General features: G+C 37.6%; 1 protein-coding gene across 2 annotated transcripts in view; it reads left to right on the forward strand.

Moving 5' to 3' along the window:
* The window catches only part of LOC106874050 (ER degradation-enhancing alpha-mannosidase-like protein 3), a 465,143-nt gene that overhangs the window by 159,801 nt on the left and 281,550 nt on the right, over positions 1–23,792 (forward strand). The gene's annotated exons all lie outside the window — the stretch shown is intronic.

Genomic DNA, 23,792 nt, shown 5'->3' on the forward strand with positions numbered 1-23,792 from the left:
GCCTTGCATTTAGGTCTCACTTGGCTTGCCAGGTCTTCTCACGCACAGCATATTTCCAAAGGTCTCTGTCAGAAATCATCGCCTCGGTGAGGCCCAATGTTCGTAGGTCTTGCCTCACCACCTCAGCCCAGGTCTTCCTGGGCCTACCTCTTCCACAGGTTCCCTCAACTGTTAGGGTGTGGCACTTTTTCACGCAGCTATCCTCATCCATTCATGTCACATGTCCATACCAGCGCAATTGTCTCTATTGCACACCACAACTGATGCTTCTTATGTTCAGCTTTTCTCTCAAGATACTTACACTCTGTTGGGTATGCACACTAACATTACTCATCCATCAGAGCATACTGGCTTCATTCCTTGCTAGCTTACGCATGTCCTTAGCAGTCACAGCCCATGTTTCACTGCCATGTAGCATGGCTGTTCATACACATGCGTCATACAGTCTGCCTTTTACTCTGTGTGAGAGTCCCTTTGTCGCCAGCAGAGGTAAGAGCTCTCTGAACTTTGCCCAGGCTATTCTTATTCTAGCAGCTACACTTTCAGCGCACCCACCCCCACTACTAACTTGGTCACCCAGATAGTGGAAGCTATCAACTACCTCTAGTTTTTCTCCCTGGAATGAGACAAAAGTTGTTTCCTGTTTGTTTACAGTGTTTATTGCACTTGAACATCTGCCACATACAAAAACTAACTTCCTAGTTAACCTTCCTTTGATATTGCTGCACCTCTTATGTGTCCATAGCTTGCACTGGGTACATCTTATAGAGTTACTACCTACACCTTTTCTACATATTGAGCAGGGCCATCTACCTGATGGGGTTTGTGTTTTATCTACCTTCCTACTTATTAGGACTTTGGTTTTAGCTAGGTTGACTCTAAGGCCCTTCGATTGTAGTTCCTGCTTCCACACCTGAAACTTCTCCTCTAGTTCTGATAATGACTCAGCAATTAGTGCAAGGTCATCAGCATAGAGGAGCTCCCAGGGGCAACCTGTCTTGAATTCCTCTGTAATCGCCTGGAGGACTATGATAAATAGGAGGGGGGCTGAGGACGGAACCTTGGTGGACCCCTACCTCTACCCGGAATTCATTACTGTACTCATTTCCAACCTTCACCTTACTGACAGCATCTCTGTACATGGCTCGCACAGCTCTCACTAACCATTCTTCTATCCCAAGTTTCCTCATTGACCACCAGATAAGGGATCGGGGGACTCTGTCAAAGGCTTTCTCCATGTCGACAAAAGCCAGGTACAGAGGTTTATCCTTGGCTAGGTATTTCTCCTGCAGCTGTCTTACCAGAAATATGGCACGAACCCAAACTGCATCTCATCTAAATTGATTCGTTCCCTAATTAGTTGGGCTATGACCCTCTCTGTGACTTTCATTACCTGATCTAACAGCTTGATACCTCTGTAATTGTTTGTATCTAAAGTGTCACCTTTACCTTTGTAGCAGTTGACTATGGTGCTGCTACACCAGTCATTAGGTATGACTCCTTCGTGTATCACTTGGTTAACAATACGGGTGACTAGGCTATAGCCGACACTGCCAGATATTTTGAGCATCTCTGCAGTGATTCCTGATGGGCCAGGGGCTTTCCCTGTCTTCATACTCTTAATTGCTTTATCTAACATGGTACTGTCAACTCGGATAGCTGGTCCCTCTGTTGGGTCGACATACGGCAGACTCTCTTTCTCCCATTCATTCTCTTTATTGAGCAATCTATTGTAGTGGCATCTCCAGACCTCTTTCTTTGCAGCCTCATTTAGTGCAAGCGTACCATCATCCATGTGAGCACATTTCTCTCCTACACTGTCTTGCAACACGAAATACCTCAAGTCTTTGATCTTCACAGCGCAGAACATTGGCAAATCTTTTCTTATCTGCTTCCCTTCTGTCTAAATAAACCTGTCGCCTAGCTTCCCTTCTGGCAGATTGGTACAATTCCCTGCTACCACCGTTCTTCCATTCCTTCCAAGCCTGTTTCTTTTGTCTAATAGCCCTGTCTACCTCCTTGTTCCACCACCACGTTACTCTGGGTCGAGAGGGGACTTTACACCAGCCACAGATCTGGTCAGTGGCTCTCAGCAGGTTGTCCTGCAGAAATCTCCAATTGTCTTCCACGTTGTATGATGCTATATCCCCTTCTATCTCGTCAAATGCTTCGAGTAACATGTCTCTAAATCTCCGTCCATTTGCAGGCTCTTTAAGATTCCACACCCTTCTCCTCCAAGCCGGTCTACTTCTGGGCACCCATTTTGCCTTGATCCCAAAGTTGCTAACTACTAATCTGTGTTGAGGGGTACATTCTTCACCAGGGAAGATTTTGGAATTTATAAGCTGCCCTCTTTTCCTATTTCTGGCGAGGATGTAGTCAATTTGGCTAAAGTCTCTGCTGGATTAGTAGGTGACTAGGTGACAGGCAGGTTTCCTGAAGTTGGTATTGCAAACCATAAGATTGGTTGCATCACAGAACTCCAGCAGTCTGGTTCCTTCCTCGTTGCGGGAACCGAAGCCATAGCCTCCATGTATGCCTCCACCATGACGTCGAACATGACCATTGAAGTCACCAGCCACAAAGAGAAGGTCCCTGTCACTCGTCGACGAGGTAATTTGCAAGAGGGTGTCATAGAATTAGTCTTTCAGCCCATCCGGGAGCCCCGGTTGAGGGGCATAGGCTGAGATGATAGTAGCTAACCTATGATGAAGCACTAGTCTAATCTTAAGTACTCTGTCACATACTCTAACTACCTCGATTACCTTATAAACCCATTTCTCTGCTAGAAGTATTCCTACGCCCCCGACCCCATCAGTGTTCCCTGCCCAGGAAATTTTGTACCTGTGTTCTTTGCCTGTGAGGAACCTCGCAGAACCTCCTCTCCATCTTACTTCTTGGATGCAGCACAGATCTACGCGTCTCTGTTCAAGCATCTCAACAATCTCACCAGACCTACCTTTCAGCGTGCCGACGTTGAGAATGCCAATCCTAACAGTGTGAGTGTTGGGGGTGTTGGCCTGTGGCCTGGGAAGGGGAAAAGCAGGGTCGTGTACCTGAAAAGAAAGCTTGCAGTTGGCAGAATTCATAAGCAAAACAGTACCTACAACCTGCAAACATTACACAATCTTTATGCGCTACCCAAAGGTAGGGGAGGGGATGGTGTGAGGTCACTAGACGGGTTCTGGGAGACAGCCGAGGATGACACACACATATATATATACACACACAATACACACACACAAAAATTAAAAATACACATTAAGTACAGGAAATCACCAATGAGGGAAAAATACGTCAACACACGAGAGAAAAGTGCAGGACAAAACCAAAAGAATATAACTTGCTGATCAGCTGTCGACTATTTATTACTACCTATTTTGTGCTTTTAACGACGAGATAGGAAAACATATATATATATACACACACACACATATATATATACACGCAGACACATATATACGCACATATATATGTATGCATACACACACATACACACACACACATATATATATGTATATATTTATATATATATTTGTATATATATATATATACATACATATATAAATATATACATATATATATATATGTATATATTTATGGATGTATGTACATATATGTATGTATATATATATATATATACATAATGTTGAAGGAATAAGTCCAACTGATAGCACATCAAGAAATGAATTAAATAATGATGGTAATAATCAATATATACCTTATTGAGGAATTGATAAATGATATTAGTGTAAATAATTGTAGTAATAATAATAATAATAAAGATATTAGAAATAATATAGGTGGGGTTGATAATCCCATCATGTGCAACTGTATAAAAAAGTCCCAGTGTCCTTTATTTGGATTTTGTTGCACCCGTAACGTAGTGTACAGATGCATCATTAGTACAATAACCGAGAATTATATTTATATAGGATGTAGTATTAACATGAAACAGAGAATATATAACCATAGGTCTTCGTTTAGACTTAGACATAAGGCAAATAGTACGACATTGGCAAGTAAAATTTGGGAGTTAAAAAATAATGGTATTAATTTTAGCCTTAAATGGGAAATTATAAGAAAAGCTCAACCTTATAGAAATAATAGATATGGATGTGAATTGTGTTCTATGGAAATATATGAAATTTTTAAATTTAGAAATAATCCTAATCAATCAATAATAGATTAGACCTTAGGGTATCATGTGTACACTGCTCTACTTGCACTTTTAAATTTTTTAAAAAATAGGTCTTTATAAAGTAGCTAAAGTTATCAAATTATAGTATTTTACTTCTACCATGGTCATCTAGGACTATCAATTAGCACATAATTTTAAATTGGTAATTGAACCTTTATAACATATATTCCTGATCTCTCACCTTAACATTTAATCTACTTAAATCAATCATCAGGTTCCTGTATTGAATATCCTTGTTATTTCCTAACATCTTTTCTTTTTTCAGTCCCTTAAACCTTAGTAAACATATTATTATAAACTAATATAAATCCAATAATAATTTTTATTCACATTATAAAAATAAAGCTGACCTATGTGTCTCCTAAATAGTATCATTATTTTATTTTCAGCTATAATTTTTTTTAAGATAATTCAAAATAGTTTTCATGAACCCAATATACTTAATATCCTTAAACTTTACACCCTATCTATAGCCCCTGAATTCAATACTAACATTATTTCATGATTTTTGTATAAAATAATTACATCTCTTTTTATTTATTTTATTAACATACCTCTTATTGTGAAAATATTGGTTAAACTAATATTGTTATCTGTATAACTATACTGATACTCTATTCAGACTAAAAGAAAAAAACCTATTTGACCCATATACCTAGGGTTTTAATTCCTCAACATTTTGATAGTAGTAAAATGACCTGGTACTACTCTGACCAGGGAAACCTTTATAATCTAATACATTTATAGCCTTGTCCATGCATACTGCTTACACCTTCCCTTTCCTTAGAAGTAATTGTCCCTTATGCTATCACCACTAGATAAGAGACAATAAAATCAGAGACAGTTAGAACTTTTGTCTAGAATCAATTACTAGCCTGATAGACTCGGCTATGTCAAGATGGATTCATGTATTCTTCCTCCCACTTGGATTTTTATGTATTCTCTCTCCCACTTGGATTTGAAATGTTGCCACAATTATAATATGTCTATTCTACTGTAATTTTCTGCATTTTCGTGCAGCTGAAGATTGCTCTTCATATTGCATTTAATGTAATGCTCGCATTACTTAAATAAATGGAGTAGCATGAAACGTGCATACTGCAATCATCTTTGAAATCCGTGTTGCTTATTTTGATTTTTTGATCACCTATCCTTTTGGAATGGTTTTTGTATAATACCATACCATACGATATTCTGGTGCCTACGCATAAGTACCATATTCAATCTTGAATCTAAATCTAAACCTTCATATATATATATAACAAAAGAGGTGGTGTATTTCCAAGCAAGAAAAAATATAGGAAAATTTGCTGTTGAAAATGCACCTAAATTTGAAAAACTTGTAATTGTTTTTAAATAAATTTATTTACATACATACCAATCTAGTTTGAACAATATTTTTTGTTTATCCATGGTAAAAATTTTAAATTATGAATTAGAAAAACATGTTTAAACGTTTCAGTAATATCAAATATGATTTAAATGTTCATAATATTCAATGATATAAAACATGCGGATCATCTTGTTTAAAGGCACAAAATTCAATAGTGTTAGAAGTGATTGATAAGAAATGTGGACCTACATTTTTTATTGATCTCTTCTAACACTATTGCATGTCTGGAGTTTTTAAGGTCCAGCCAACATTCAGAATGCCTCTCTGACATCTCTGATAAAAGCGTTGAAGGACCTTTACATGATGTTTGTAAAGGGTCAGTGTCTCACATGAGTAAAGGAGCAATCTCAGTACACATGCATGGTACACAGCAATTTTTATTTGCCTTGTGATGCCATGTTAGGTACAGACACGAGACTGAAATGACTAGAAGGAATCAGTTGCTCTCTGCAGCCTGAAAGATATTTCATCAGCCAAGGAACAAGAATGGCTAAGTGTGCTGCCCAGGTAGACAAACTTGTCTACCACTTTCAGTATTGTTCCTTCAACTAAGATAGCTGGTTCCACATATGGATTTCCTAGTGCGGGCTGGAACATTGCAACAATTTTGTGCAGGCTAATGCTGAGTCCAAATACCTTGCAAGAAGCAGAAATATCATTCATAAGTATTTGCATGTCATCCACTGTATGAGTGACTAAGTTACAGTCATCTGCATAAAGGAGGTTATGAATAAGAGACTGGAAAACTTCTGAATTGGCAGCAAATCGGTGCAGATTAAAGAGGCGACCATAAGATCGATACCTGACATTTATTCCCAGAGGATTAACCTTAGCAAAAGCATGAGGAAAAGCAGCAGCAAAGTACAAAGAAAAGAGAGTTGGGGCAAGGATGTCACCCTGCTTGACACCATTCTCTACAGGAATGGGTCCCGCCATGCCACCACTAACATAGACCCAAGCCTCCATCCCATCATGAAATGATTTACCATAAATCCTCGAGTATAATCCGCATTTTTTTCCCAAAATTTAAAGGTCAAAATCCTCAGTGCGTACAATATACGAGGTTAAAAATGAAAAATATTTTCTAAGCAATGCCCGAGTCTCTATTTGCTGTCCAGCAATGTTTATTCAGACACATTTTGTGCTGTCGGGCATGAAAATACCTTAAGCTAAGCATGAAAGCAATGAAGTCATAAAAGAATCACCCATAACTTGTAGTAAGCAACATTTATTAAAATAAAAGTATTCAGAACACAGAATAACAGGTAACAAAAACAATTTGCAAAGATATTTACATGCCCATAAAATGCCTTATAGATCTTATTCAGCTATGTTTAAACTTGAAGAGCATAGTAATAGGGCCGCCTGAAGAAAATCTGATGTTGACGAAAGCAATGTTAGGTTGTGGAAAAGAAATAAAGATGAAATTAAACAGATGCCAAAGATAAAGAAGGCAAGAAGGGGGAAAAAGCTGTTCACTAAAGGTGGAAGGGTTCGCGCTCCCGACCTGACTTTGATATGCAAATTGATCGTGTATGCATGGAATGAACTTGATTCCCAGATTATTGTGAAAAGTTTTATCAAATATTGTATGTCATCTGCACTGGATGGTACTCAGGATGACGTTGTATGGAAAGATGAAATACATGAAAGTGAATCTTCTGATGTTGACTATGAATCTGACGATGACGGAGATTTACACTACAATGATGCCGACATGTTTATGGAGGAACAAATGGAACAGTTATTTGATGCTGAAAGTGACGTTGAATTTGAAGGATTTGAATAAATGTTTTTGCTTTTGCTTTTGCAACTGATTGTGATAAATATGTAAAGGCAATTTACTTAATATTTATTTTTCACTGACGTTATTACTGTTATTTCTTTATTTTCTGTAAACAAAGTGCACAAAAAAGCTACACGTTTGCATTATGTTATATATACAATAATAATAAAGGACGTTATCGTATATATGTCTACAAACCAAGGACGTTATATAGACATCCTTGACTCAAGTTAGAGAAAAGGTGTGTATTATACACAAGGTTTAGGTTTTTCAGAGGTACAGCCCCCTAAAAATCCCCTGCGTATTATACTCAAGGGCGGACTATACTCGATGATTTATAGTAATTATAGATATAAAGTGATCTGGACATCCAAGTTTGCCAAGTATTTTCCACAGCAAGGCCCTATTCAGAGTAACAAAGGCCTTGGTTAAATCAATGAATATCTGGACAAGATCCATATTCTGCTCATAGCACTTCTCCTGTGAAAATCATAACATGCTCTGAAAATCATATCCATTGTCCCTCTGCCAGATCAGAAGCCACATTGTGATTCAGATAGGACATCATTTACGAGACACCCATTCAGGTGGGTAAAAAGAATATTTGCCAGTACCTTGCCAGCAGCTCTACCTATGTGGTTACTTCACATAATTCTGGCTCCTTTTCCTTTATAGAGAGAAAGAACAATTGCATCCTTCCAGTCTTTAGGCATTGCACCATCCCTCTAGACTCATGAAGGGACTGTATGATATAATCACCACCAAATTGCAAAACGTCAGCACAAATTCCATCCCTTCCCAGTGCCCTACCCAAGATTCAATTTTCTTATGGCTATCATTACCTCATCTATTGAGGGAGTGGAATTTAAGGAGCCAATGATAGGTCTTTGTTGCATAGTATCAATTACTGTTTAATCCACAACTGACTCATGGTCCAGGAGTTCAGAGAAGTGTTCAATCCAGCAACCTGTGATTTCTGTTGATATAGTAAATAGAGTAGAAGACTCCTTGGAAAGCAAAGGAGCTGATGCAGAACTCTTAGACCCATAAACTTGCTTCATAAGATGGTAAAACTTCTTGCTGTCATTTGTATCAGCAGCAGCCTGAACATCACGAGCAAAATCCTCCCACCAAGTGTTCTGCATCTTCCTGAGAGATCACTGCAGTAGTGATTTTACACTGCTATAGTGGGCAAGTGCTAGATTTCACTGCACAGCTGAAAGTCCTCTGTGCAGCAATACATTGTGGGCATGGTGCTTTACAACCAGTAGTCACTGAACTTCAGCATTATTTTCATCAAACCAGTCTGTGTGTGTGGCAGTAGCATATCCCAGTGTTTCAGCAGCACATTGAAGAACCTGGTCTCAAAAATCTCCCCATACTGTAGTATTTTCAATGCCGGACAAGCGAGTCTGAAGCTCTTTCCTCAACACTGCATCATATATCTTGTGGACATTCAGATGCTGAGGAATGCTAACTGGCCCCCTTTCACTATAATCATCATCCAAAACTTTGTTTGCACCAGACTGTGGTCTGTCCAGCATTCCGTTCCATGAAAAGACTTTACACATGTCATAGATGTCATGCTTGCAGATGATTACATAATCCAGCAAGTGCCAAACTTTAGACCTTGGATGTATCCATGTTGTATGATCACCTTTCTGCATACAGTGAGTGCTTGTGATGTGAAGTCCATGTTCATTGTAAAGTTCCAGCTGCATGAGACCATAGCTATTCATTTTCCCTACACCAAAACGTCCTAGAGAGTTCAATGTTTGTCCGTCTGTTCCAACCCTGGCATTGAAATTCCCCTGTTGAATGACTTTATGAGAATTGAGGATTTTCCTAAGTATGGCTCTCAGCTGGGTATAAAAAATAGTATTATCTTCATCACGATTAGTCAAAGTAGGTGTATAGGTACTTATTAGAGTAGCAAACCACCCACCTTTCAGGTGCAATCGTAGTCATTAGACATACATTTATAGGAACAGGAAGATCCTCCAACTTCTTAAGGATATCAGATTGAACTGCAGCCTCTCTGCACTCCTCCATCAGTCTTGCCTTCCAAAAAAGGTGTATCCACCTCCAACTTCCTCAAGCTGACCATCACCTTCTATACAAGTCTTTGAAAGTGCAGCTATATGAATGTTATAGTGGCTTAGCTCGTGAGCAACAAGTGCAGTGAGTCTTTGAGGCCTACAGTCACTCTTGTTAGCCAACAGAGTGTGCACATTCCAACATGAAATGTTCAAGTTCCATCCAGATTTTGTAAAAAAAAAGTCTCTTTGTTTTTCGAGTGCAGAGTGGACATCTGTCAGTCACACTAAACTGACTAGATATAAAAAAACAGGCAATTTTTGGTTCACCTTTTCTAGAACCTACCTGACTTCCAAGTGAGCAGTGCCCTCTCCAAATGGAACTGCTCAGACACCCATGCAGCAACTGAATTTTATTGCTGTCTTGGCTGACAAGGAGACGACTTTATATTTAGTATGGGCTGCCTATGTGCAGGTCATTGACTACATGCTTCCAACCCGTGAGTACATTTCAAGCAGAGGTCAGCAATATCTGTGCAGAGTTTTAGGTTCAATAAGGCTTGCACTACACATCATAGACCCTCTCCACTCTATTGACATTACCCAGAGACAAGCCAGAGTGAGTTGTCTGGTGCCAATATGAGTCACAGGCTCAGGGATGTGGGAGCGTCACAATCTCTAGCACACACCAAAGATCCCCAAAATGTCCAATGCCATTCCTTGCCATTCCCAGTGGTCTTCTAGCATGCTGGATACCATCCTGGAATTTCTGTGTACTCGTGCTATTCTTAGATAGCTGTTGAGCCTGCACTAGGTTTATCCGACCTTTCAACAGGTCTTGTTTTTAATCCTGCTGGGTTTCTAGCAACCCTCCTTAACAGGATAGCCTGGTGGGGGTGCTGGTTTAGTCGCCGACAACCCGACCATGCAACAGGTTGTACTGGTTTCCATGTTACCAGTGGCACTTATGAGAGCCTCATAAGTGACCTGACATAGCACTTGGTATAACACTAGTGTAACAATAATTGGGTACCCTCCCAGCAGTATATTGGATAGATACTATCCCTTAGTGGGTTGGATCCTCAACCCCTAACTCTCTTGGATTATATATATATCAGTACCGCCTGACTGGCTCCTGTAGGATTTTCGAGCGAGATCGTTGCCAGTGCCCCTGGACTGGCTTGTGCGGGTGGCACATAAAAGACACCATTTCGAGCGTGGCCGTTTTCGTGCGGGTGACACGTAAAAGCACCCACTACACTCTCTGAGTGGTTGGCGTTAGGAAGGGCATCCAGCTGTAGAAACTCTGCCAAATCAGACTGGAGCCTGGTGTTGCCATCCGGTTTCACCAGTCCTCAGTCAAATCGTCCAACCCATGCTAGCATGGAAAGCGGACGTTAAACGATGATGATGATGATGATAATAATAATAATAATATTAGGGATAAAAATCCAAATTTACAGGTAAAAACTCGATTAAATTCAATTTATCAAAAATTAAAATTAAATTAAGTTTCACAGTATAAAACATGAAAGCCATGTTGCATGTTTGTGAGAAGGTTGTTTTCTTCTAGGAATGTGATCAGCCTTTTTTTGACGATGCATTCCATTGTCTTGCTAACATGTGAGGTCAGAGAGATGGGCCTGTAGTTTTAGCATCTGCTCTGCTCCCTCCTTTATGGACAGGGCATACTATACCCTCTTTTAACATGTTGGGAAGTTTACCACATGCAAGGAAACTCTGAAAGAGTATCTGCAGTGGCTTTGCAAGAGCCTTTTTACATATCCGGGAGTCCATCTGGGCCTGTGGCTGAGTTTGATCTCATCTCATCAATGGCCAGTATTACATCCTCTTCTGTTATGTTGATGTAATCGATGGTTGCCTCTTTTCCAAATAGATTCATTACATTGAAAAACTCCTTCAGCTTGTTTATTTGCATATTTTCCAGTGGAGAAGTGAAAACACTTCGGAATTGTTTATTTAATGTTTCACTTATCTTCCCCGGGTCTGTAGTTAGTGAGCCATTTTTACCAAATAGTGGCCCTATCTTATAGCGTACAGAAGCAGACTCTTTGCTAATGTCTAGAAGGCTGTAGGATTTCTTTTTATATTTTTGACTGCCCAGGTTTCTCATTTTTCTCTTTCTTTTTCATAGGAGATTTTGAGTTTATTTTCTATCTTGAAGAGTTCTTTTGTCAGGTGGGATTTCACACTGTCATTAAGGTGTTTGTTTAAACAATTCAAGATCTTTATTCTCCATTGCATCAGTATTCTCCTGTCTCGGGAAATGATGCTTTTGTGTGTATTGGCTCCCTTCTCTGGGACATATTTAATGCATATGGCTCACATTATTGACATAAATTTATTGAGTTTCATATCTATATTTTGCGTAGAGAAGCTTTTAGGCCAGTCCTACTGAAGTATCTGTTTTTCAAGTGACTTCCAGTCAGCCTTATAGAAATTTAGGCTGGATAGGGTTTGAGTGCCATCTGAGCGGAGTTTATCTTTAGTTATTTTCGGGTCATACATTGTCAGTTTTATCATGTTATGGTCTGAGAATATTGTCGGTGATATATTTACATTGTGGATAATTTCCACATTGTTTGTTAAACACAGGTCCAGGATATTTTTGTGCCTGGTTGGAGAGAGTATGATCTGCTCCATGAATAGCATTTTCATAAGATCAAGTAGAGATTCTGCTTGATTTTGCTCTTTGTGCATCACTCCTGATTTTGGTGAAGTTGAAGTCACCCATCAGGAATATAGTAGTACATTGATCCAATTGTGTTTGTACTTCCTTTATCCCACTAAGGCTTTCAAATTTTCCATCACGATTTGAGGCATCAGGTGGATGATATAGTGTGCACATCACTATATCAAGTTGCTTTAGATGTACTATGAGTGTGTCACACACTGAGTTCGAGTTCAATAACAGGGTTAATGGTGTGACATCCTCTCGGATGTGCATTGCAACTCCACTGTGACTTCTTTTTCTTCTGTCTGTATGGAAGATAGCATACATTGGTATGTGTATCTCCGCATCTCTTATGTCTGCTGATAGATGTTTCTGAAAGTGCATTGCATATAGCTTGATTACATGCAGAAAGATTCTTCAGGTGCTCAATTTTGCATTTGCTGCTGTTCTGCAGCAGACCTCTTATAGTCATCAGTAGAAATGGCATTAGTGTTGGTGTGTTGGGTGGTTTGGTGGCAGTGGTGGCCATCTGGGGTCCATCAATTGTGGTAGTCTTGTGTGTGAGGGTACATAGCTCAGCTTTGTCTGTAGTCATGACAACTGTTGCACTATTTCCTGTGCCACACTTAAAAAATGTTCTTGCTCAACTGCTGCAGCTTTTACTGCATCTGCATATGACTTCCATCTGGCTTTTTTGTCTGCAGGTTTGTGCTGGGATATAGATTTTTTAAAGTGTGGTTGTTTCCTTCATTGGGTGAGTGGTGGATTTGCTCCAGCACTGGGTGCACAAACTGGCAGTTTGTCCCTCTCTCTCTCCATGCCAGCAGACACCTCTTTTGTGGAACTTGTAGATAGACCATTATCTCTGAGAGGGTCTGATTTGGAATTTTATTTTATAACCATTTTCATTTGGCTTTTGTCTGGTGTCTTTGGGAGGTGTTGGGACTGTGGCTGTTCACACTTTTCTTGTTTCCTTCCTTGTTCCGTGTTTTAACTTTGGCATCCATGTTGCTACTGCTTTCTGTGTGAGGTTTCTCAAAGGTAGTGTCATCATTTTTTCACCACTTTTGAAAATGATGTCCAGTTTCTCCAGGTGTAGCTGTATGAGCACATAAGATCGGATGAACTCATTCTTCTTCCACTCTGTTTGTGCCACTGATATGGAGAAACCATTGCTCTTCAGGGCAGCTTTAATCAAATTATTTGGCGAATTGCCTTCTGCAATTTCTCAGGCACATAGGAACAATCCTATCGCTGTAGACTTCCAGTTTCTTGTTATCTTCCTTATAGTGTATGGTTGTGGTGTTATATGCAGTGAGTTTTTGAGTGCAATTATGGAGAAAGCAGGGTGTGATGAGAGATTGCGCAGAGGGGAGTGAGAGGACAAACAGGAAGGTCGAGGCAGAGAAGGGGAAGAGAAGAGATTAAGAGGGAAGTAGAGATGAGGGCAGGCTAGGTATGCAGGGGAGAGGATGGGCAGGTAACGGTGGGGATTGGGTTGTAGGTGTGAGTGGATGGAGATGGGGGAGAGGGAGTAAGTGGGAGTGAGAGAGGAGAAAGAGAGAGGAAAATAGGATATGTATTTGGAAAGAGTGAGAGAGAGCAAGAGAGAGAGACTAGATACACATTTACTTTAATAAAGAGAGGGGGAGGAGGAGGAGGATGTATAGCTAGGGTCTGAGTGAGATGTAAAAGTCTTTGAAAAAAGAGCAAAGTGATGGAGAGAGAGAGAGAGAAAAAAATATATATATATTTGGAGAAAGTGAGAGAGACAGGGAGAGAGAGACTAGATACACATTGATTCTAGGACAGAGAGGAGTATGTATTGCTAGTGTTTCAGTGAGAGAGTAAGTAAATTTATTTGGAGAAAGTGAGAGAGAGGGGGAGAGAGAGAGACTAGATACAGATTGATTGCGGTATAAAAAGTGAGTTGGGGATGTATTGTTTGTAAGTGAGAGGGGTATGTATATTTGTAAATAAGTGCATAGTGATTGAGAAAAAAGAAAGTGGAAGTCACATGAGATATATATATTCCAGCCTGGTTTGGTTTGTTTTTGTCTTGTAAGCTCCTGAAAGAATAGTGAATTCTTCGAATAGAGAAGAAACACTTGCCTAACTTATAACCAAAATAAATGAATGGGTTAGAAGAAATAGAAAGCCAGTATTTATCAGACCTCATTAGAAACAAAAATATATAACCAAAGAAGAGAAGGAAAGAAAAGAAAATAGATAATGTCATCACCTAGGTAAGAAACAAACACAAAATACAGAAAGGGAAGATCGATAACTTACAACTTTTTTTGTTTTTTTCGGGACCTTTCATTAATTTAATTATAGAAAATGCACGTATACTTATTTTATCTTATCTCAAGTTTTTCTTAATATTGTGCTGGATATCAGGAATTTTCTCTACTTTCCTGTAAGCACGTGGAGGAAGTTCTTGATCGAAGAAACAGCAATGTTTTGACTTTGTGTTTTATTAAAGATTCTTCCTGCTCAGTATATTTATGAAGGTGACTTAAAATATATCATAATTTTATAGATATATTGTATTCTAGTATACTTTCCTGATCAGTTTACTGTTTTCTTTGAAATATTTTTAAGGGTTTTCGGGAGCACAAGAAAACACTTCTGAACCATACGAAACCGGAAGTATATATACACACACACACACACACACACACACACACACACACACACACACATATATATATATACACACACACACACACATATATATATATATATATATATATATATATATATATATACACACACACACACAAATACACACAGACACACACACACACATATATATATATAGATATGCATATATGTGTGTGTGTATATATATATATATATATATATATATATATATATATATATATACACATACATACATATGCATATGTGAGTACAGGATGTCACCAACAATAAACAACATGAAATATGAAAACAAATGAATTCAATATGCAAACAAGAGAAACAAATGGAAAACAAGACAAGTAAAACTCAGGAACGGCCCTTCATCAGTTGTCAGCTGTCTGTCTATTCCTCATTTTGAGAATTGAACAGCAATATGAGTCGTCGAAGGTAGTTACTTCCATAAGTACCAAAATAAAATTTTGGATTTATGGAGGGTCAAAGTTGGGAACAAAAACAGGACAGTAGAGACATACAAGGAAACCGAACAAAAACAAACATTTGGTTGTGTTTGAGTATTGAACTCATTTGTTTTCGTATTCCATGTTTACTGTTGGTAACGTCCTGTAATCATATATGCATATGTGTGTGTATATATATATATATATATATATATATATATATATATATATATTCTATAATATAAATTTGACATGAGCTAGCGTTGTATTCTTTCTTGTCTTGAGGTTCACAGCCAAACGGCTGGGTGGATTTGCGTGAAAAATGGTACACATGTGGAGACAGGTGCATAGATTGGAATGCGGTTTGTATTTTTTTCCTAGCCCCACAGTTACCGAGAAAATCGATTAAAACAACCTGCGTGTGTGCGAATGTGTGTGTGAGTGTGTGTCACTGAAGCCATTCATACATACATACATGCATAACCACTCTCTCTCTCTCACTCTGTCATTCACCCACTACAAAAACTGAATGAAAAAAATTTCAGCTATCTCTCTTTCTCTCTCTCTCTCTCATATACACACACACCATCAACATTACTCTCTCTGTCTCTTCACACACACTCACAAAAGCAATTCATATGCACACTACACATTCTGTCTTGCACACCCCTTCAAACAACGCATGCACATCAATTCTTCCATCTCACACAACTTCAAAAGAACTTCACTGATACAATCGCGCTCTTTTTGTCTCTTTCGCTTTCATGCCAACTTCAAAAGATCCCCTTTTTTCCCCAACCACATATTAAAAATATATTTTCACTTGTCTGAACATTGCTATTACAGACAAATTCACAACAATTCAACTTGAGAGATAGACACAAACCACCTCATGCTGACTGCAAAACTGCCACCAAATTATCTGCAAAAACACACACACATACACACGTCCATTTCATGTATCTTCTTTTAATTTCTGCTCTCTGATTAGACAAACATCTAATACAATAGCTCTCAGCTATATTTTGTTCTTTAAAAAGGTACGTGTCTATTTTTTCTATAAGCTTATAACAATGACTTATTCCATACTTCAGCACAATCGTTGTGCTGAAGAACCACAGACGTTTTTACGTAAGTAAAAAAGTTAATGGCAAAACCGGTACACAGTTAATTCTGTATTTTGTATAGTTTTCATTTTGTCTTGCCCGCTTATGTTCTGGTGTTTGCGAAATCTTTTTCTGGAGAACATTATATTTCTTTGTGGTTGGGTCGTTGATGACCTCTTTCTAGCATATCGGATGTCCACTTAGTGGTCATCCCTTCTTATACGCATGTAATACAATTTTTCTGAATTTTCAGATTTCTTTATATGCTAGGCCACTTGGTTTTAAATTGATGTTAATTGAATTAGTATTCAATTTATCACCCTCAATATCTATATATATAAAAATGAGAACGTGTGTCTGAAAGTCTGTCTGTCTGTCTGTCTATCTGTGTGTGTGTGTGTGTGTGTTTCCCTAAAACTCGAGAACTACACAACCAATTTCATTCAAATGTTACACATGCCTTACTTAGGGTCCTGGTTGTGTTTTAATCAAAAAAAAAATGTTTAACTTCTTGCATAGTTCAAGCCCACAGCAACATAATATCTCCTCCACTATTTAAGAATTACGTGTCAAAAGTGAAACAAAAACACTCATGTCAAATACTTTCACTTTAAAAATGAAACTATTCCACTAACTGAAACAATCACATTTCGATACTGTAATGACAGATACTTTCACTTTAATGGTTTCAGAGAGAGAGATGTATATGTATACGTATAGATGTATATGTACACGTATATGTATAGATATATATAGAGATATAGATCTATATGCATACATATATATGTATACATATGTGTAGATGTATATATATAGATGTACATGTAATATGTACACATATATACACATATATACATGCATACAGATATCTATACATATATACACTCACACACACACACACATACACACAAATGCACACATTAGTCATTTGTTTTTTTATCCAAAACTACGTAAAAAGTACTGAATGGATCTTTATGAAATTTGGAAATTATATTCTATGCATAACGGCCATAACCACCATGAAAATTCATATATTTTTGATGTTGATGAAATTTTAATCATACAAATTAGACACAAAGTAATATTTCTAAAATTTCTTCTTAGAAGTTACAAAGACCCCTTCATGGGGACTTCACACCCACAATTTAGTCATTTTTCCTAAGCAAAGACGAATACAGTTGTACCATTGGAGGCTATAGGGTCACCCGAACATAACAGATGAGCATTATTTGTAATTCAACGGTACAACAGTGTAAGACTATCCTTTCAGATATACTTACATTGTGATTTCTGCAATGTGGTGCATAAATTGTCAAGTAAATGAGACGCATCTTTGCCTCCACTGATTTACTTGCAAAGTGTTGAATAAAATTATTTCGTTGCAGACCTCCTTTGAGTCTTTTTATTATCACTGAGTCACACATAGTCCCCAGTTGGTAACATTGATTTCAAGGCCTTCCCAGATGAGTGAGTGGTTGTTCTAAGATTGTAAATTTTTTTCTGCAGTTACCTATCCGTATAGTGGTGATTTGCAAACTCCAGAGGCAACACATTCATTTCCCTTTACTCCAAACGTCACACGTTGTTATTTCAATTGGGTCATGCCCTTCCAGTTGCTATAGATCCGTAATGCAGTCACCTGTATGGTGAGGAATCCTACATTGGGGAGTAATAATGACTACGCTCGGGTAGCCGACTGATTATCGTGATCATTCGTCTTTTGGTTTCCTGTAGTTTTACTCTCTTTTACAAACCCAGTGAACATACATATATTTCCTATTTCAAAGAAATTCAAACAATACATATTACACACAAGTTAAAAACATTCCCAACAATTCAACTTCTCTGGTTGACATTAACACACCCACCCCCAATAGGGGCCTTAACTCCTACATTTTTCAGCTGCAAGAGCTCCATTCTTCATGAGCAAAATCCTTTTTACAGGGTCCATAACACTAGAATTTTCGAATATGCGCATAAATATCAGATATATAAAGATGAGAATATGTGTCTGTGAATCCATAAAACTTGAGAACTACACAATCAATTTCATTTGAAATTAACACACGCCTTACTTAGGGTCCATGTAGTGTCTTAGGCCAAAACAATTTTTAACTTCTTGCATAGTTCGAGCCCACACCAATATCATATCTCCTCCACTATTTCAGTATTACGTGTCAAAAGTGAAACAATAACATCACTCTACTGTAATGTCAGATACTTTCACTTTCACACTGAAACTATTCCACTATTTCAGTATTACATCTCAAAAGTGAAACAATAACATGTCGCTACTGTAATTTCAAATACTTTCACTTTAATACTTTCAATTTCATACTGAAAATATTAAAGTGAAACTATACTTTCACATTTATACAGGCATACTATAAGACCCAAGTTAAAAACATTCCCAACAATTCAACTTCTCTGGTTGACATTAACACACCCACCCCCAATAGGGGCCTTCATTCCCACATTTTAGAGCTCCATGAGCTCCATTTTTCAGGAGCAAAATCCATTTTACAGGTTCCAGAAGACTGAAATTTTGGAATATGTGCATAAAGATTAATAGTTGCCAGTGCTCCTGGACTGGCTTGTGCGGGTGGCACATAAAAGACACCATTTTGAGCGTGGCCGTTTTCGTGCGGGTGACACGTAAAAGCACCCACTACACTCTCTGAGTGGTTGGCGTTAGGAAGGGCATCCAGCTGTAGAAACTCTGCCAAATTAGACTGGAGCCTGGAGTTGCCATCCGGTTTCACCAGTCCTCAGTCAAATCGTCCAACCCATGCTAGCATGGAAAGCGGACGTTAAACGATGATGATGATGATGATGATACATGTCTCATGATTAGAATTTTTTTAGGGTGTGTAAAGAGGGAAAGAACCCTCATGTGCAATTTTGATGAAATTCGAATCATATATATTCCAGTTCCTTACAGGAAATATAAGAGAAAAGTCTCATCCTTCAATTGCATGTAACACGGGCAACGCCGGGTATCTCTGCTAGTATATATATATATATATATATAGGTATGTATATATGTGTGTATGTATCTGTATATATTTGTGAAAGAGAACAGCTAACGCCAAGGTATAATAAGCATCTCAATTCATATACATTATTTTATATTATTCTTAAATTAGTTGAGTTTTACAGCTGTTTCTGAGATATCTCAAGTGATAGGCGAGTATGCCTATGGAGTATTCCTTCATTAGAAACAAGTAGAGTATATAGGAAAGATCTAGATAGGGAAATATTCAGGGCTATAATAGATTCTGACATCACATATCAGGGCCAGTGCTCCACATGTGGGCTTTGCCTTAGGGTGGCACTCCAGATATTAACTCATAACTCACCACACTCAACAAACAAAAGGAAGTATTCATGACTTGTAAAGACAAATTTTTGTGCACATTTAAATTTTTCCATAAGTTCAGGTGTAAATTTATCCTTCACACATAACACTTACTTGCATATTTCCGTGTTCGTTTTAATACACCTATGTCTATCCCTTCATTATCTTTTCCATCAACATTAGTACCTTAGAAGATGACTGCTAATTCTTTACTTCAACCTGCAGGTTTTATTTAATCTTCTAAACTTTAAACCATAACCTGTTATATCTCCAAATCTTAAATTGTAACTTTTATTCTGAAACAATTAAAATATTTAACTGGTTTCTCCATTCATGCCTGCTTCTATATTCATCCTTTGATATATTCATATCCCCTATAGGTAGGGATATATCTGTAGCTACTGACCATAACCAACTGGAACTCTGTCTATTCAACAGTCACAACTATTTTCTGGTTCAGTTCTTACCCCAACCCTAAACTAGAGGAATATTACTGGCATCTTAACTATTGTTCTCTTTATTTCTTTTTCTATTCTCTTTGGTGCTTTTTATTTTTTTATCCTCCACTATCTTCCTTCTCTCTTCTTTTATCTGTACCCTTATTTTTACAATTTTTCTTATTTGTATTTCCACATTTTATATTTCTTTTATTTTTACTTTATTACATATTTTTTTTATTTTTCACTCTATATATTTATATTTCTTTATTTGGATCTGTTCAGTTTCACTCACAGATTTTTACAATTATTTTAATTTTAACTAAATAGTTTGAAACTTTATATACTGGTATTATTTCTCATGCTGAACACGGTTTACTTTCAACATTTTTGACAAAATTTCGTATTTTAGAAGTTATTTTGTGTTGAAGTTGTCATATTTGGGTAATTTTAACCAGTCAACATGTATTCAGTTGAAGAAGGGCAAAGGGAAAGTGTTGCTCTTTGGTCAAAACTGACACAAAAGAGAAGCTTTCAGCCACAAGAAAAACAATGCCACCTTTATCCTTTCTTCTTTTCTAGTCAGTACCGTGCATTCCTTCCTCTTTCCCTCTCTGCTAGCAAACAGCCACTTTTACACTATCAACTACAAACCAGCGAGTGAACTTGTTGTCACCGCCACTACAATTACTGCTGTATCTCTAACTACATGTCAGACAAACAAATGTAAACAATATTTCTTCCTACTTGGTGTTGATTCTTTGATGTTTACTGGTTACTTCAATGCGAGAATCAAAAGCATGCATGTAATATACAACACAAGCAGTAAACAAAAATAAAATAGAACAGAGTGGTGACATTTAGTAGAGATGACCCAGAAGTTGTCGCAAACAGCAGTAGCTTTCTTAATCTGAATACACGTTGTTGATTGGTTAAAATTACCCAAATACGACAACTTTAACACAAAATGACTTTTAAAATATGAAATTTTGTAAAACTGTTTAGTTAGAAAAAGATAATTAAAGTATCTGTGAACGAAACTGAACAGATCCCTTTATTTTTATTCTTCTAACCAATCCTTGCTAATATCCTGTCACTTACCTTCTTCCTCTCTCTATTCCCACTGGCTACCCCATTAATGTCTCTTTCCCTTTCCTTCTCTTTCTCCTCCCTCCACTTTGCTCAATAACCACTTTTATGGTCATTCTCTCACAAACCAGCCATCTCAATATGAACAGACCAATACCATTTCTGTCAAAATATTGCCTGGATATTTATTCTGTGAACATACTACTCATACTTTACCGTAATACTGCCTGGATTTATCTTGGATTTTACCTAAAGACATACGGACTAACATCCATAGCCTCTGCAAAATGAACTGTGAACTTTATTTCCTTATTTCCTTACTCTACTCTTCTATTTCATAAATTATTATCTGTGAATTTTTCATGTCTAGATCTTTTATCTGAACATTTCTATGTCTAGGTCTTTCTTATATTCTCTACTTGTCTCTCATGACAGAATACCCCATAGGCATACTCACCTATCACTTGAGATGTCTCAGAAACAGCTGTAAGACTTCAACTAATCTAAGAATAATATAAAATAATGTATAAAAATTGAGATGCTTGCTACAAAACAAAGGAAGTCTGCGTGTGTAATATGTATGCATTTCTACAGTTTTCAACCGATTTTCACCAAACTTTGCACCCATTACTTATGTGCTAGGGATGGTCATGCACTACAATTTTTTGCTCAGAAATCAGGAAAAAAGGTTTTACACTGGTTTTTCTCTAAAAACTGCAGTTTTCATATATTCATATATTCTCTCTCACTCTGTAATACCTCCACTCTTTTAGTCTATGCCTTTGTTCCTTCCGTCTATCCTTTCTTTTTCTTTCTTTCTCCTTCCTTTTTCCTTTTCTCCCTCCCTTTTCTTTCTTTGTTCAACTAAAGGCAGTGCCCTAGCAAGGCCATAGTCAAGTGACTGAAACAAGTAAAAGAATAAAAAACTATGCCATTTTAATCCTGCGCAACGCTGGGTATTGCTGCTAAATCAGAAACATTAAATGAATCCATAACTCCCATCTCAGTTACAAGCTTGAAACCCTGATAATCCATCACAGCACTTACCCAGCGTACCTATTCGTTTGGGTCACCAGTGAACTAAAACCCCATATTCCATGTGCATATATGTGTGTGTGTGTGTGTGTGTGTGTGCATATATGTATAAAAATATATTTGTACATATATTTATAAATATATATGTGTGTATATATATATATATATATATATATATATATATATATATATGTATACCTATATATATAAATATATATGTATACTTATATTTGTATAAATATATATGTATACCCATATATATAAATATATATGTATACCCATATATATAAATATATATGTATACTTATATATATATAAATATATATGTATACCTATATATATATAAATATATATGTATACTTATATATCTATAAATATATATGTATACTTATATATGTATAAATATATGTGTATATATATATATGTATATATGTATATATATATGTATATATATATATATACTTGGAGAAGCATAAACCTCTTCCGTGTTGGCATTTGACACATCTTCAGGCCCTCAGGTCTTACCTTCCAATGTGATATCTGGCAATCTAAGGCTTGAAATCATAACAATCATGATAGCAAATGAAGAAGAAATGCAGGATTTCTGATATTTTTCAGCAGACACTGGACAGTGTTCCACGGTGAAATGTCATTATCTTGATGGGAGATTGGAATGCTAAGGTGGGGAAGAGCATTACCAAGAGTTCAAGCGCGGGCCAACATACTTTGTGGGAGAGGAATGAAAGAGGACAGGATCTGGTTTACCTTTGTATCACCAACAACCTAGTCATCGGTAACACTATTTTCCAGCATCACCCGAGAAGGTTGTACACTTGGACCTGTCCAGGAGACCGGTTTCGAAACCAGATTGACTACATCATGATTCAAGGACGATGGAGGTCGGTACTCAAGAACGTAAGGATATGACTAGGGGCAGACTGCGGAAGCGATCATCAACTGCTGTGTGCAACGATTAAGATCCAGATGAGGTCACAGCGAAAGCAGATGAAAACAACATGGTACGACATCACAAAAATCCCAGAGGCTTTCAGTGTCAAGATGCAGAATAGATTTCTGCCGCTTCTCCAATCATACGATAACGGAGAGTAGAGATCAGACACACTTTGGGAGAAAATGGTCAACATCACAAAGGAAGTTGTGGAGAGGAATATTCCCAAAAGATGGACTCCGAAGAGGCCGTGGCTATCAGACAACACACTAGACGTCGCAAGAAGAAGGAGGAAAGCAAAAGCAAGTGGAAACCATCAGGAATGGAGAGAACTTGACAAGCAGTACAACAGACAGGCACTAGAGGACAAGAGGAACTATTTGGACCAGATATGTCTGGAGGCGGAAGATGCGTCACAGAAAGGTGACATCAAGTTTGTTTTTCATTTGGTGAAGGAATTGAGTAGAAAGAGGAAGTGGACTCCACGTAGTGACGTCATCAACAATAAAGAAGGTAACATCCTAACAGCGGAAGAGGACATCAAAGCTAGGTGGAGGGAATACAGCACCAATTTGTACAGAAGGAGGCAGGAAGATCTCCCCG

The sequence above is a fragment of the Octopus bimaculoides genome, chromosome 1 (assembly GCF_046866305.1).
Source record: "Octopus bimaculoides isolate indiv1 chromosome 1, ASM4686630v1, whole genome shotgun sequence".
Classification (NCBI taxonomy): Eukaryota; Metazoa; Mollusca; class Cephalopoda; order Octopoda; family Octopodidae; genus Octopus; species Octopus bimaculoides.